The sequence below is a fragment of the Symphalangus syndactylus genome, chromosome 22, assembly GCF_028878055.3.
Source record: "Symphalangus syndactylus isolate Jambi chromosome 22, NHGRI_mSymSyn1-v2.1_pri, whole genome shotgun sequence".
Lineage (NCBI taxonomy): Eukaryota > Metazoa > Chordata > Mammalia > Primates > Hylobatidae > Symphalangus > Symphalangus syndactylus.
Window position 1 is genome coordinate 60,439,335 of NC_072444.2, and position 12,677 is coordinate 60,452,011.

At 37.2% G+C, this 12,677-nt stretch overlaps 1 protein-coding gene across 29 annotated transcripts in view; it reads left to right on the forward strand.

Annotated features, from left to right (window-relative positions):
• The window catches only part of R3HDM1 (R3H domain containing 1), a 198,406-nt gene that overhangs the window by 132,320 nt on the left and 53,409 nt on the right, over window positions 1-12,677 (forward strand). The gene's annotated exons all lie outside the window — the stretch shown is intronic.

Consider the following 12,677-nt stretch of genomic DNA (forward strand, 5'->3'; position numbering starts at 1 on the left):
TCACTGGTTTCTTTAGAGCTTTCTTAACTGCTTATCACTATTGGAGGCTCCCAGACTATGTGAGTGTGACTCACTGAGGAACCCATAACCTCCACCTCCACTGAGGCTATCTACTGCTCTTGATATTGTGTGAAACTCTTCAGGGTTACCACCAGTTTAGGAGAAGCATCTCTGCACTGGCCCATCTGATGAATAGTAGTTACACTTCTCTTTACTGTTGCAGTCTTCAGTGATCATTGTGACTCACTAACTTTCTTGGCTAGATATAGTTCATGCTTAGCGTAGCCACGTGGGATAACTTCCAGGTCCTTAATCTGTTACCCTTAGTAGTTGTCTCGTGGTTAGTTTACAGGTTCTCCCCTTTTTAGTATGTTACTAGCCTTGTATTGTACGTGTGACAAATGTTCTTCCAAAGAATGTTGAATACAAACATTGGTCATTTTTAGCCAAGTTATAATTTCAGTTCCAAGCTACCTAAAATTTAATAATACAGTCCACATCAAATAATGTAAACTAGTATATGATATAATTTCAAAAGGTATCAAAAGTTATTCTCTATTCGTGGGAACATTGGTTGTGGGACTGCTCATTAGCTTTATATACATTGGTGTTTTATTCAGAAACAATTTTCTGAATTTTTCTGGACCTCAAGTAATAGAATTTTCATATTGTTTTTTCTTGATTTTTTTCTTCCAAAATTATAACACAGACTGTAGCTGATGCCATAATAAAGAAATGTACCTTCATGCTACTCATTTAAATATCCTTGTGTGTGAGTAATTAACTTAATTCATTAGTACACTCTATTAATAAGGCGAGCAAAAATCCTTTGTTCTGTGTTTGTGTTAGCTTACTAATTTTGTTCTTCAACATGGCAAAATGTTTATCCCTCTCCATGGTCAAACTGCCTACAAAATCACTTTCAATCACAGATTGGAACTAGTGTGCTAGTACAAATGCCTCTCTGCAAAAAAAAAAAACATTTAATAGAATTCAACTAAATATGCCTGATTGGGGGTGAAAACATCTGTGTGACAGATAGCATGTGTTTATCATTGGTGATATTTTTAACTGTGGGGTTTTCTCTGATGCTAGTTATGATAAGAAGGAGGAAACAATAAATCAGGTTGCATCTGGATAGTGCTACAGACACAAAAAAGAGAATCATGTCTTTGAAAAATGTTTGACATTGTGTTTGACTCTTATGAGTCAGTCATAATATAACACTTTATAAAAACTAGACTTGTCCTTTCAGCTGTTTTATATAGTGTCCTCTTAACTTACAGCTTAAGTTAGTTGACTCATTCAGTTTGAAGAATGAAAGGAATAAATCCTCAAAGCATTCTTATCTAAAAGGGAAAGGAATTTTGTTATGCTAATAAGTATCATAGAAAATTTTCCTTTAAAGAAAAGTTCAGCAGGGCCAGTGCCAACTATTGTATTGGTAATTGTATTGAACCTTTTCATAGAATTAGTGGGGACTTGAACTCTTTTTTAAAAGTTATAATCTAAAGAATTTTTTATAGTTAGCTCATCGTTAATTTTTATGTCAAAACTTGCAGAAGGCCAGGCATGGTGGCTCATGCCTGTAATCCCACTACTCTGGGAGGCCGAGGCAGGTGGATCACCTGAGGTCAGGAGTTTGAGACCAGCCTGGCCAACATTGTGAAACCCTGTGTCTACTTTAAAAATACAAAAACAATTAGCCGGGCATGGTGGCACACACCTGTAATACCAGCTGCTCTGGAGGCTGAGGCAGGAGAATCGTTTGAACCTGGGAGGCGGAGGTTCCAGTGAGCTGAGATGGCACCACTGCACTCCAGCCTGGGCAACAGAGTGAGACTCCGTCTCAAAAAAAAAAAAAAAGCTTAACAGAAAAGTGTGCATTTATGTTTGTATGTGCCCTAGTGTAGAAAAGTAAAATGTACTGGGAAATTAACAAGACAGTTTATTGTTTTTTTTAGTTTTTTTACAGATATATAGCAATTACTGTCTCATAATTTACATTTTTATATGGAAACATACTTCTGGGTTTCCTTTTGGTTTTTACTTTCTTACCTCTCTACATTCTACTATCCCAATCTGATTAAAAATGAGAAATAATTTTTAATATCTCATATTTTTATTTCTTGACAAACAACACTTACCCCACAAAGTGTCAAGAAGCATGTTTTTTTTTTTTATTACATAAAAGGGTGAAACTAATATTCAACCAAATAATGAAAACACTAGTAGATTCGGAGCAATTTTTTTTTCACTCTGGCACAAGTAATGTTTAAATGTTTGTATTTGAACTTAAAGAAATTTTGCCCTAAATTAACAAACCCAACTGAGCAAAGTATTTTTAGACCAGATAGGGTATGGGCAGTAGAAATACAGGATCTTTCATTATTTTTCCTTTGGTGGGTAGGAAGGAGGTTGGGGAAATATCATAAGGATAAAATTCTCTAGGTCTTTTATCCACATGTGCCAGTGGACAGTTGAAATCAGGACTAACATTACTGCTGGGGAAGTGAATGTACTAGTCTTTTGTTATGAATGTGAAACTACTGAACTATTCTTTCAAAACAAGGTTGAGTAAACCCCTATCAACAGAAACAGAAGAAACCCTGGCTACACACATAAGACTTTCTAGACAATGCACTATATAATGGGAAAGAACAACAAAATAAAAGTCAGAATCCTGATGGCCCTTAGTCATTTGTAACTGGTGTTAGGCATATCACTTAAAGCCACTGAGTTTCAGTTGGACTCATTTGCAAAGTATGGAAGTTTTACTGTATTGTCTATTGAAGCCTCTGTGTACTCTAAAACTCCATGATTCTTTGTGTCTCGTGAGTCATTTCTAGTTCAGAAAGGTAGAATAATAGAGAATGGGTTTGTAACAGCTTGGCAACCAACTGTCAATAACTGGAGTCAATGAAAGCAACTATTTCAAAAGATCAGATTACTTACCAGTTTCACTAATAAAGATTTATTACTTTAAACCTTTATCATAAAATGTATGCTTTGAATACTGTAAAGTACACTGCATATAAGAAGTGTGGTATACTATAAAGAAACTTTTTCTGCAGGTAGTAAGTATAGTGAAGATTTTAGGTTTACAGAGCCCTAGCTGTTTTCTGTGTAGCTGTTATTATTCTTATGACTCTTGAAAAGTTTGTAGCTTCACCATATACATTTAATATTTTGCAATAATTGGCCTTGTTCCTGAGCTGTTGGATTCGGGGCCGTAGCACTGTCTGAGAGGTTTACATTTCTCACAGTGAACCGGTCTCTTTTTCAGCTGCTTCCTGGCTTCTTTTTACTCAGGTTTCCACTGCTTTTTTGCTTTTTTTTAATGCTGTATGAAGGTGTTAACATTTGTTTATATTTTTCATTAATTGTAATACCTTTAAATCATGCATCATACTCAGAAATAGGGATTTGAATTTAAGTGACAGCTTTGGCCTAATATAATTTACCTATTAAAAATTTGTGAAAGCTATTGCTTATTTCTTTTCCAAAGTAGATTTGGATGACAAATTCAGTTTGGTTTTGAGCTTATCTAAAAATTAGCTTAATGTTTTAAGCATACCAAACTCATTAGCAGAAGTCAAATATGTCTCTCCCTATTGCTACACAACTTTTTAGGGATATTGTTATATATGAAAGCATGACATCAAATGGACCTAATACACCTAAATGCATTTGAAGCTACTTGGTCTCGGTTCTTACCAACGATATAATTTAATTTTTTTTTTTCCATCGATGATGTTGTTGCATACCTGTGGGAAGCAAAATGATTCTATGAAACTATACTTTTAGTTTTACAACCATTTGATAACTTCAAAGATTATCAGTGCATTATATCTTTAGTCTTAGCTTTCCAGATAACCCAGAATCATATGGTTCCAAGTTGATTAAGCTTTATTACCAGCAGACTGTGGTAGGATCCTGATGAACGACCCTGTGGAAGAAACTTGTTGGGATAAACAGTCTTCAACGTGCGCAGACTGTTGACAGAATTTGAAGGCACAAATTTAAGAGTAACTAGGGTGTAAAAGGCAAGCAAGGAAAAGTCAGCACTACTGGGTAAGCAGGTGAGGGGGCTTATTGATAGGAGAGTCAGCTATGTCAAATAGGGACTCTAGGCACAAAGTCAATTTCTTTATTGACAACTTTCAATCCAAGTAATAGGAATTTTGTATTTGTAAATTACTAGGTAGTGGCTCTGGCTATTCTTGTTTTTTCATTGATTCTGTGATCATTTCTTAGTATGTATTATGTGATTCAGCATAGATTCAGACATTGTATAATACCTACAAATCCACCTATTTCCCTTTTCCCTTCTCCATTAACCTGCCGCCACTGAAATCTGGAGCCAAATATATCTGGTAAGTACCCACAGATTTCCTTGAGTTGTATAGACTCTTCCATGGAATAGTTCTTTAAATAGCTGTGAGCAAACTCTGTGTGGCTGTTTTTGTTAGAATTGGTTTTTGTATATGTATATGTTTATTTCAGGCACAGGAGTGAGAGAAGAGGGGATGATAGATGAGAAGGGATAATCAAGTGTGATGGCAACTGCATCTCCTTCCAAATACACCCATGGGGCTAGCTTTAGTTGAACTTGCCCGCCTACTAAAATAGTGCCACAGACAGAAGCCCAAGATTATAAGCTTGAGGTTTTAACAATTTGGCCTTGTAGATGCCTAGTTACAAATAAATTTGGCTTTAGTAAAATTTAGTAGAATGGCTCATCTTTAAAAAAAAAAAAAAAAAACTACCTTCACAGTGCTTCTATTGTACAAGCGCAGTCTGGAAAAAAAATTAATAGGTACTATTAAGTGAAATAACCTTAGATTCATGGGTATTGTAAGCATTTCTTTAATTCTTTTTGTAATTTTTCTGATTATTTCTGTCTTATTAAGAATGCTTTCCTTTAGAACAAATGCTAGTTCGGATCACCTATATAAAATAAAATTAGCCTGTTAATGCCTGTTCAGTACTTCTCTGCTGAGCACTGCATTTCGTTCCTGCTCTCTTCTCGGTTAAAGTGAAAGAGAGTTAAGATAGAATATTCTTTGGAGCTCTCCAGGGAAGTGCCTGAACCATCAATTTATATTGTCCTAGTTCTCTCAGCTTGCAGAATTGATTGTGCTTTCCTCTGAAAATGCTGGAAGAAATGGGATAATATTGCAACAGTGCAGTCCTTTAACAAAGCAGAATGGTAGTGTTTGTTTTTTTAAATCTGTGTTGAGATCTGGATATTTATTTTGTTGTTTGGTATCACTTACTATTGGCATTTCTTACTTTACAAAATAGAGGCTTTCCCACAATATTGACGTAAATTCCTATAAAAGATATACTGTTTTCCTCTACTTTCCAGGTTAAATTCAGATGTATCACAGGAAGAATTTTTTGTAATTCTAATATACTGAAATATACTTTTTAATGAAGAAAGAATAATTTATGTGGTAGCCAAGTTGGAGTCGGGATACCGGAAATACTCTTCTTGCAGCATTTTTGAAACCTGTTGATACTTTTCATTCTCTAGGAATCTACTTCTCCTTCCTAATCCTCAGCCTTCTCCCTCTTTTCCAGATCATTGGATTTTTCTTTCTCAAACTTGGCAGTCTTCAAACTATACTTTTGACACTATCAGAACTCTGTACCCACTCTTGCTTTTGTCTGAATAATTAGATGAGGAACCTAACCTACAATGCCACTTCTCTAGGTGTCACTCTGTAACGGTTCATGTCCAGCAGTCTGAAATTTCTTTGTTTAAACAAAAGTTCAGAGGAAATCATGAGCAACTTGAACAGTTCAAGATGTAAATTTTATTAAGCAAATGTACATAATGTGAGGCATACCTGTAATTAAATGATCCTTTATTTTATGTTAACAATTATTTTATTAATGATTCTGTCTTACATAGGCAATAATAAGGTTCTTATCTTTGATTGGATTAGGAGAATGATGTGGGTTTTTTTGTTTTTAGTGCTTTCCAGCTGAGTATTTCTAGTTTTGCTTGTGATTATAATAATTTTAACCAATATAGATCCCAGTTTTATTTTCTTTTTCATTGGAACAAATGCTAGCCTGTTAATGCCTATTGAGTACTTTTCTGCTAAGCACTGCATTAGAAAAAGACCAATAATCTTTTAGTAATCTTTAATGTTCTGCTCTTTAGAGAATATAATTCAAAATTATATACTTTTCAGCCAGTTACTGTGTTGTATGTTATAATTATTAGAATAAGTGATGAAACGGCTGGGCGTGGTGGCTCACGCTTGTAATCCCAGCACTTTGGGAGGCCGAGGTGGGCGGATCACAAGGTCAGGAGATCGAGACCATGGTGAAACCCCATCTCTACTAAAAATACAAAAAATTAGCCGGGTGTGGTGGCGGGCGCCTGTAGTCCCAGCTACTCGGAGAGGCTGAGGCAGGAGAATGGCGTGAACCCGGGAGGCGGAGCTTGCAGTGAGCCGAGATTGCGCCACTGCACTCCAGCCTGGGTGACAGAGCGAGACTCCGTCTCAAAAAAAAAAAAAAAAAAAAAAAGAATAAGTGATGAAACATTTCATCATGATTTCTGGAAAAAACATTCATATACCTGTCCTAATGCCAGTAGAATTTCCTTCCTGGGGTACCGATCATACTGAGCATCAAATGTTAAATGTCAATTTTAGTTGTGTTAGTTTAGAACGGTTCCTCAGACCCTGATGGCTTTCTACCCAGTGTAGTTTAAACCTGGTGGGTTTTCCTGCCTTGGATGTAAAAATGAATGAAATGCTACTCAGTGGATGGAAAAAAGCCAGTGCTTCACAGAACTTCAAGACTTCACCCATAAAACGTAGTAGCTCTCCTTGCACAAAATGTGTACAGGCTAAAGCTGAGTAAAGTCTGACTTCTTGGCAAAGCAGCCTGACTTTGTGGAGAAGACAGCCAGTATCTATGAAAACTCTGCTAGACTAATCTTGTATAGACTAATCTGGAATGTGGCAACAGACATTTTGAGCAAAAGCAGCCTCTGAGGCAAAACAGCAAAACTAAAGCCCAAAGGGAACATTGGAGATTCACATGAAAATACTCAGGCTGAGAGACAGAACTGTGGGTTGTGGAACCTGAAATAGTGTCACCATTTGAGCCAGTTCTTCTCCTTCCCAATTGTCTTTTGTTATGTTTTAATATTTTTAGAGACGGAGTCTCACTGTTTTGCCTAGACTGGAGTGCAGTGGCCCTTCCTAATTGTTTAATACAATTTATGCATATAGTCTAATTATAGTAAGGCAAGGAAGTGTAACTTTGAAATACATAAGTAGTAAACCACGCATCTTGGGGGTAGTGGGCAAACCAAGGGAAGGACTGTTCCTCCCACCGAGAGGATATTATGGGCTAATCATATGCTCACTTACACCTGCTCTTTTTTAACGCCCCCAAGTTCATGTGGCTACCATCTGAACTAACTACTCAAAAATTTTCACTCTGATTCCTATTTTGAATAGCAATGCTTATACTCACCAATAAATCTTTAGTTCAAATGAACAAAAAGTTTCCTTGTTGATTGACATTATTTCCAGTAATTATCTGTTTTCTTGTAATTAAGTTTATCTTGAGACTTAGGTATGTTAAGCTACAGTAAAGTCTTCGTTAACCAAAATTATCAGAAAATGAAACAAGGCCAGGTTCTGCTTATTTGAACAATATTACTATAATACTTTTTCTTCTTTAACATGTGTTCCTCAAAAAAGTAAATTTTAGAATCAGACAGCTGTGTGCAGCTCCCAGCTACACACTTGATAGCTGTTGACTATAGAGAAGGTATGAACCTCTCTGTGCCTTTTGTTTCCTCATCTGAAAAATAGGGATAATAATTGTATCTGTTTCATAAGATTGTGAACACTAAATGAGTTAACATATGTAAAGTACTCAGAACAGTGCCTGAAACTTAATAAATGTCATTTGAGGCTTAGGTATTAAGATTAGCTTGTGTGACAGGCGCAGTGGCGCACCCCTGTAATCCCAGCACTTCGGGAGACCGAGGTGGTCCAATCACCTGGTGGCAGGAGTTCAAGACCAGCCTGGCCAACGTGGTGAAACCCCATCTCTATTAAATACACAAATATTAGATGGGTGTGCTGGCACGCACCTGTAATCCCAGCTCCTTGGGCAAGAGAAGCACTTGAACCCAGGGGGTTGAGGTTGCCATAAGCCAAGATTGCACCACTGCACTCCAGCCTGGGTGACAAAGCAGACAGAGCAAGACTCAGTCTCAAAAAAAAAAAGAAAAATCAACAAAAAAGATTAGTTTGTGGTATCATTGAAGCAAAGATAATTATATTTTAAATGAAAATTTAAATTTAAAATGAAAATATAATTTTAAAGATAATTTTAAGTGAAAATTTAAATTTAAAATGAAAATATAATTTTAAATTATATTTTAAGTGAAAAGACAGGAATTTGGGGCCAAATTCCAGAGCAGACACAGGAAGCTGACATAGTTTGTTCTAAAATGTTTATATTTTTTGTCCTTTTAGCTTCTCAACGCATGCCTTCATCCTCAAAGTAGAGTAAAGATCAGTTGAGTTGTTTGATGTTAAACTTGAGGTCTAAATATGTTTTGAAGAAAATTACTTAAATACTTTCTTCCCATACATTGTAAAATTTCTATTGATAAGATGTGGAAGCATTATATGAAAAAAGATTTTGAAATAGTCTGTGTCATATAACCCCATTTCTATAAATAATGAAAATGAATATATATGTTGCCCTCTGCATAGAAAATTAGGCTAGCCACATATAAAAATGTAAATGGGGGAGTATCTATAAGTGATTATTTTCCCATATAGGCTTTTTCTATGTTTGTATTTTTTTTCCAAATTTTCTACTATAAAAATCTTTTTTATGCTCTATAAGGTTTTTATAAAAGATATTAAGTCTACATTTTTAAAAATATTCAGGCCAGGTGCTGTGGCACACCCCTATAATCCCAGCACTTTGGGAGGCCAACCAGGGCGGATCACTTTGAGCTCAGGAGTTCAAGATCAGCCTGGGCAACATGGCGAAACCCTGTCTCTACTAAAAATACAAAAATTAGCTAGGTGAGGTGGCGCACACCTGTAATTCCAGCTACTCAGGAGGCTAAGACAGGAGAGTCGCTTGACCCAGGAGGTGGAGGTTGCAGTGAGGTGAGATCATGCCACTGCATTCTGTCCTGGGCAATAGAGTAAGACTGTGTCTCAAAAAATAATAGTAAATAAATTAAAAGTAAAAATATTCAAATAATACCTTCATTTCAAACTTTACATACTAGATATAAAGTTAAACAGTTTGTATTCTTTGTTTGAGTTCTTCCTAAGCACTTTGAGGCTAATTATATGGAATCTGTGATTTAGCTGCTGTACATTTTTCTAGGAGAGACTTAATGAGTGATCCAGAAATTCCAGTCTGATGTGATTTGTATTCGTGGGAGTGTCATTTTAATGAAAAGGTGATTAAATGTGTTTAATCTTATAAACCAATGTTACGTTAAAATTTATTTTTTTAATTTTAATTTTTATTTTTTTAAGATGGAGTTTTGCTCTTGTCACCCAGACTGGAGTGCAATGGCGCGATCTCAACTCACTGCACCCTCTGCCTCCTAGGTTCAAGTGATTCTCCTGCCTCAGCCTCCCAAGTAGCTGGGATTACAGGTATGCGCCACCACACCTGGCTAATTTTGTATTTGTAGTAGAGATGGGGTTTCACTATGTTGGTCAGGCTGGTCTTGAACTTCTGATGTGATGTAATCTACCCACCTTGGCCTCCCAAAGTGCTGGGATTACAGGTGTGAACCACCACACTGGCCCAATGTTACCGTAAAATTTAAATTCAGGCCAGGCGCCATGACTCATGCCTATAATCCCAGCACTTTAGGAGGCCGAGGCGGGCAGATCACCTGAAGTCAGGAGTTTGATGTCCTGGCCAACATGGCGAAATCCTGTCTCTACTAAAAATACAAAAATTAGCCAGGCACGGTGGCACACGCCTGTAATTCCAGCTACTCGGCAGGCTGAGGTATGAGAATCACTTAAACCCGGGAGGTGGAGGTTGCGGTGAGCCAAGATGGTGCCACTGCACTCCAACCTGGCCGACAGAGTGAGACTCTGTCTCAAAAAAAAAAAAAAAAAAAAAAAAAAAAAAAGGCATACACAAACCATGAGAGAACAACTAACCAGAAAACGTTTATGTTTCCTGTAGAGTTTTATGAGATGTGGCATAAGAGAATAGACAAAATCGTGAAGGGATTAATAAGATAGATTCTTAGCGAAGGTAATTTTTGAAGTGCTTGGCATCATTATTTTTAATAGCTCCACTGTGTTCAAAAACTCAATCCTAGCTTATTTATGCTACTGCTGAATGAAGTACTGAGATGTTAGTGTTTTTTCTGCTTTCACAGTCTTTAAAATCTAGAACTTCCTGGTAGTTCTTATCACTCTTCTATGTGTAAAACCTGCACTTCTTCACCAGTATTCTGTTGTACCTTCATCTTCCACTTATCACTTCACATACCATATTCATTCATTCATGACTATTCCCCATTCCTCAAACATATTAACTGTCTTACTTTTTCCAAACCTTTTATTTTTGTTGGAATGAGCTTTTCCTTTAAGTCCAAGCCCAAATGTCACTACCTCTATAAATATCAGTCAGGACTAATTTCTTCCTCTTGTTTTCATAAGACTCTTTATACTGCTATCCTCATACGGTATGGTGGCTAAAAATGCCTAATTTCAAAGATAGGAACCATGACATATCTATCTTTATCTAACCCAGATGGTGTCCTTTTTACTACCGTTCTTAACAAATGACCAGATGCTGAGATCAACTGTTTTATATTTCATGTCAAATTTTCAAAATGTACGTGGTGTTTGTGAGAGTGTGTGTGTGTGGGGGGGGTGGGGGGGGGCAATTAGTAGGCATGGATATTAATGGAGATCGGGCTGCTTTAAAGAATAAGATACCAGGCCAGTCGTTGTGGCTCTCACCTGTAATCCCAGCACTTTGGGAGGCTGAGGTGGGCAGATCACCTGAAGTCAGGAGTTCAGGACCAACCTGGCCAACATGGTGAAACCCCCATCTCTACTAAAAATACAAAAATTAGACGGACATGGCGGTGTGCTTCTGTAGCCCCAGCTACTGGGGAGGCTGAGGCAAGAGAATCGCTTGAACCCAGTAGGTGGTGGTTGCAGTGAGCCAAGATTGCACCACTGTACTCCAGCCTGAGCGATAGAGACTGCATCCGAAAACAAAAAAAAAAAGAATAAGATACCATTAGAAATTTACTCATGCAGCGTTCATGATGTAGCCAGGCATGGTGGTGCACACCCGTAGTCCTAGCTCCTCAGGAGGCTGAGGTGGGGAGGATTCGTTGAGCCCAGGAGCTCGAGGGTACAGTGAGCTGTGAACATGCCACTGCGCTCCAGCCTTGACAACAGAGTGAGACCCTGTCTCTAATAAAACAAAACAGAAAAACAAATTCCGTGACGTAGAGTCCTACTGACCGCACATTACATCAGTACGACATGGTTTCTATAGGTATTTATTGAAAGCCTTTTGTCTCAGACCTTTTATCATAATAGAGAATTTTAAGCAGGAGACCTCCAAGACGAGCCTCGAAAAATTGTTAAATTTAGATAAGTAAAAAAAAAATCAGGCCTGGTACAGTGGCTCACGCCTGTAATCCCAACACTTGGGGATGCCGAGGCGGATGGATCACCTGAGGTCAGGAGTTGGAGACCAGCCTGGCCAATGTGGTGAAACCCTGTCTGCAGTAAAAATAGAAAAATTAGCCGGGTATGATTGCATGTGCCTGTAATCCCAGCTACCTGGGAGGCTGAGGCGGGAGAATCACTTGATCCCGGGAGGCAGAGGCTGCAGTGAGCCCACATCGTGCCACTGCACTCCAGCCTGGGCAACAGAGTGAGACTCTGTCTCAAAAAAAAAAAAAAAAAAAATCAGAAGCACATTTACACATAAATTGGCCTTGTTTTTGCTTTTTAAAGCTTTCTTTCAAGGCAACCTATAACCTTGAATATTTCTTGAATAGACTACAAAAGTAATATGCATAACATTTTTAGTTTCTTAGCGGGGTATGACTGTTTGAAGTCAAAATTATTTTAAGTCAGATTATATACAGTGATTTCTGCCAGATATATACAGTTTGTTTTCATTTTAGTAAACTATAATTCTGCCAAGTCTGTCGTAAGAAGTTATTATCCCAGTCTATACAGAACCCAAATTCTGGTGCTGCAATAGACATGTGTATGTGTTGAGGTGGCATTTCCAACACAAAAAAAAGATCTCATGTTCACATTTCATTTCCATTCCTGTGTTATTTTTCTAAGGGTGGAAATTTGTCATTGTATGTTTTAATGGTGTTTGGAATTTGGGGTATAAATTTGAAATACTTGTCATTTGATGAACTGAAAATAGTGTTAAATGTTAATTGTTAGATTAAAAAGGAAGAACTTTATTCTGTTCTCTGCCTTTACCTGCCTATAAGTTTAAGTAGTATAGGAAATTCACAAGGAATAAAGGTTTAGCAAACAGCATATTATCAATCACTTTATTACCGATAACTAGAATACACAGTATTCTATTTGAACAAAGTTAGATTGGTGAGAAGGAAGTCATTGGAAACATGGCCATAA